The sequence below is a fragment of the Palaemon carinicauda genome, chromosome 23 (genome assembly GCF_036898095.1).
Source record: "Palaemon carinicauda isolate YSFRI2023 chromosome 23, ASM3689809v2, whole genome shotgun sequence".
Taxonomy (NCBI): Eukaryota; Metazoa; Arthropoda; class Malacostraca; order Decapoda; family Palaemonidae; genus Palaemon; species Palaemon carinicauda.
This window is the reverse complement of record NC_090747.1, coordinates 108,298,384-108,302,710: the sequence shown is the minus strand read 5'-3', so window position 1 is coordinate 108,302,710 and position 4,327 is coordinate 108,298,384. Positions and strand designations below refer to the sequence as shown.

Sequence of the window (4,327 nt, the reverse complement as noted above, 5' to 3'; positions counted from 1 at the left end):
CACGAAAAGGTCATTAGCACGCATACAGTTCTCTTGCTCCTAGTTCAAAAGAGGATACGAAGAAACCAGATACCATGCTAAGCACACAAAATCGTAACCAGTCAATTTCCAAGCAACCATTCGCTTTCCTGCCTCTACAAAATAGGATCCCAGGAGACGAGAAACTTAAACCCATTTTTCTTCATTGTCATAGCGGTATATCTAGCAAATTAAATTTTCCCAATAGGCTAAAAATACTCACATATGCTAAAGATATCTGCAAAGTATGATACGACAGACAACTATAAGTAGAAGAGACAGAGTTCTTGCTCAGATATAGAAGAAATGTGTTGAACATGGACAGAGTAACTTTCCCTAATAAAGAAATACCATTAAATATCCCCAATAACTGATATGTTAATTTAAAAAAAAAAACCCTGAAATTTGCAGAATTCGGACGAATGAGAAAAAAAATGCAAATCTTCAGGGAAAAAGTGTCACTATAATGCTCTTTTCTCAACTCGGTAAGACCAAACACCAATTTACCACACAAAGGCCTTTTACGTTCAAACTATAAGGTCATCAAACGAGTACGCTATCCTTGTACTCTCAAAACTTAAAAGTAACACCTTTAAAATATCCGAGAGCTATACAAAATCAGAAGCGCCAATGCAGTCAGAATTATCCATTCTCCTTGTGGATATAAACATGTCCTCTCTCAAACCTCCCCTTGAATCGACTGAAGAATTGCCAACATAGTCCTTGAAACGATAAAAAAGGATGAATAATGTCCAATCAGATACAAGATCCTGTGCTACATTAACTTACATGATGAGATTGATTCAGTTAAGATCTGTTACCTCTTGGCATCGTAGAGGAGGAACATATAAAACACTGTTTATTGCAACCCTCTCACACACTAACCAATACGTATAGACCTACAGCTTCTTAGGAAACCGACGCCTTGCAACAAGCAATGCTACTTGCACACATTTGAAACTGCAATGAATTGGATGGGATTGATGTAACAGTCTTCAATACATTACTTAAACAACAACACCATTATTCCCAGCCTTAAAAAAAAAAAAAAAAAAAAAAAAAAAAAAAAAAAAAAAAAAAAAAAAAAAAAAAAAAATGAGGCTCTCCGATAATGCTTCAACAATGCAAATAGAATGAATTGCAGTTGTAAATGCAATACGCTGGATAATTCACATGGCAGACACCGACTTAAGAAAGGCAATTCTAGCTTTTACTGTAGCTAGATTGAATTAAAAACAATAATTGATAACAAATTGCTGAGTCATTAGAGAAGAAAGCATGAAAAAATACATCAAACCCGATTCTAGTCATATTTCATTCATGGAATGATGTAGCATACGCTCTTGAAAAGGCAATTGCAATGAAGAAAAATATCCCTGTTTATTTCTGAGACCTTGATTTTCTTAAAAACAAAGATAGCGAAATTTTGCTAATACTTGTATGACTCATTTAGGCAGGCATTCTATCAAGTCTCTAGAACAGCCAAAGGGTACAGTGAAACTGCCAATCTTCTGCACCGTGTCTCCAGACATATTCAGCAGAGGAATGGCAGAAATTAAACAGTTTAAGGTTTGGGTTTGGATATTTGTATTCTGGACAATTTATCATGAGACGAAACAAACCATGAAAAAATTCTTTAAATTACTGACATTCCATTTGTACGCCAATTTGAGAAATTACTCAGAAATTAAACCGTTGAGAGACCCAATTTAAGAAGTACTCGGAAATAAAACTGTTGAGAGACCCAATTTAAGAAATCACACTGAAATAAAACTGTTGAGAGACCCAATTTAAGAAATCACACTGAAATAAAACTGTTGAGAGACCCAATTTAAGAAGTTACTCAGAAATAAAACTGTCGAGAGACCATGTGCAGATGTATTTGAAACTCGGTAATCAATAGCTAAATACATTTTTGAATATATTTGGCAATTCGCTAATTTTCTGTGTTCCTTTCCGCTCCTAACATTGTGTATAGTATACCAGACGACCGGCTCGTGTTTTATGCATATATTAAAACTTTATATTTTCATCCATTGATTTATTGTATTTCAGAATTCTATTGAAATATGATTGTTGTCAACCCGAATTTTGGCTGTCCTTCTCGTTTCTACTACTAAATGATCAAATATTTCCTTTAGGTGGTCCTACAGTAACGGCTTCATTACTGAACTATCGCTTACCACTTAGAATTAAGCAGGTTAAGTGACGCCTTATGGCCTATGTATTATTACCGCGCACTTATAACATTTTTTTTCTATTTATTTCATTATCGTTCCCGGACACTTCCATCTCGATCCATAAATGGCTTATATATTAAATGCAACATCATACTGATAAAATATCTAATTATTCCTCTATAATACCTTATACGTAACTTTTAAATGACACATACGGGTTTATTATATTAACAAGGCATTGGTAAAATAATGCTAGCTTTAATTCAAACTAACCAACTATAGCTATGTATTCAATCGTATATCATTCGGATTAAATGCAAGATCATTTGACCAAAGAGCAATTTCAAGAGTAAGGTTAAGTTTGGGTGAAGAGAATCCGATTAGAATTACCGGAATCAAGAGGCTAAGGGGTTAGCTACACGAGCTTCTATCTACGTTCAGGTAAACAAGTAATAATAAACCACACACATATTAGTTTTAACAAAAAATTCAGAAAATCTTGGGTTCGGATAGTTACCGTGCCTAGGCCTATCAACATTAGGCCTACAGCCACGAGAAGCCTTTACGTATAAACTATTTTGACGAATGAATAGAAGAGCGTTAAACAACATGTAAACTTAAAAATAACTCGGTTCTACTGAAATAACATCCTATCATGGTTAGGCATAAGTAAAATAAAAAGTTTGGTACTTACATAGCAAACGAACCGTAATATGCATCCCGTAGGAAAACCACTGAGGGCTACTGTAAATATGGCTGTTACCAGGATGTAGAAGTTTCCAAAGTCAACAAATGGAACGAACGGACTGATTCTATAGAACACTATTTGAGGATATTAACGGGGTGAGAACCATCTTACGAAATCCAATATTTTCAAGTAAAATTTAACACAACGGAAGGAAACACTGCGAAAAACAAGCGTAAAGTCAACAGATTTGACAAGACCGACTGCAGGCAGAGCAGGGCCGGGGTCTGTCTGGGATTGTGACTGTCAGTGGCTAGCAAGGGGGCGGGGCATGGGAGAGAAGGGGATTAGTGGTGTTTCTCCACCATAACCGTTTCCTTCACGCAAATTAAAGCAATGGGTTGTAATCATTCATGTATATATAATTATAAACATAAGTAAAGTGAGAAACAAGATTAAATAAAGGTAAGATAATATTGCAACGTGAATATTGGATAAAGGTTTATGAAATTAAGTTTAAAGTACATTACAAAAAGGCAAAGAAAAACTCCGGAATGAGCATCATCACTCCGAAAGGACTTACCGTGCCGTGTAGTTTTATTTCTTGTCATTGTCATACCGCCAAATATATCTGCATGTTTTCAAAGATATTTTGGGTTATGGTAATAAACTATGGCAAAGACAGGCTTGAAGAACTCGCAGGAATAGATGACAACTTACTATAGCTTGTTGGTTATGGAAAACTTCCATGTTTCTGAAGTAATTCCTGTATTGTTAGTCTTATTTTTTTCCAACTCCAACGTGCATATATATGTGCATATGATTTTTATAAGGAATAAGGATGAAATAAAACCACATTTTTTTTAAAAACATCCGACAATGTATTTGGCAATTTACAGGCTTACAGTTACAAAAATATTCTGATAGCTTTTATGAACGAGCTGGTTGATATGATTAAAAAGCTTCCCAAAAATTGATGATGGTAAGTTACAAGGAAACGCATGGAGTAATGAAGAAGAGAGAGAGAGAGAGAGAGAGAGAGAGAGAGAGAGAGAGAGAGAGAGAGAGAGAGAGAGAGAGAGAGAGAGAGAGAGAGAGAGTAAAACATGAAGCCTACTGTGTATCAAATACTATGCTTTGCTCTTATATACACACATATGAGAGCAAGAGGATAAATTAGCTATTATAGTGCGGCGATTTCTTAACTACTCTCAGGCTTAGAGAAAGACGCGGGGAAAAAAAAGCTTTATTTACTCCGTCTTGCCGAAGATTATTTCAACGGCGTTGGGAGACTCAAACGCCCGCTAGTGAAACGCGAACGTCTGAGACATAAGATCATTTTTCCCGCGCCTTTAGAGCCTTATTTTATTTAATCTGTGGGTATTTCATGGCCGATTCTGGTTGTATCGAAAAACGAATTATTTCAAATTGATTATATATTATA

The 4,327-nt window shown here is 35.4% G+C and overlaps 1 protein-coding gene across 3 annotated transcripts in view; it reads right to left on the bottom strand.

Annotated features, from left to right (window-relative positions):
• The window catches only part of LOC137617358 (C-signal-like), a 98,948-nt gene extending 95,781 nt beyond the window's left edge, over positions 1-3,167 (bottom strand). For all 3 annotated transcript variants that reach the window (XM_068347382.1, XM_068347380.1, XM_068347383.1), the window contains exon 1: positions 2,893-3,167. The gene's annotated coding sequence lies outside the window, so the exon portion shown is untranslated. The remainder of the gene's footprint in view (positions 1-2,892) is intronic.
• Between the last annotated feature and the right edge of the window lie 1,160 nt (positions 3,168-4,327).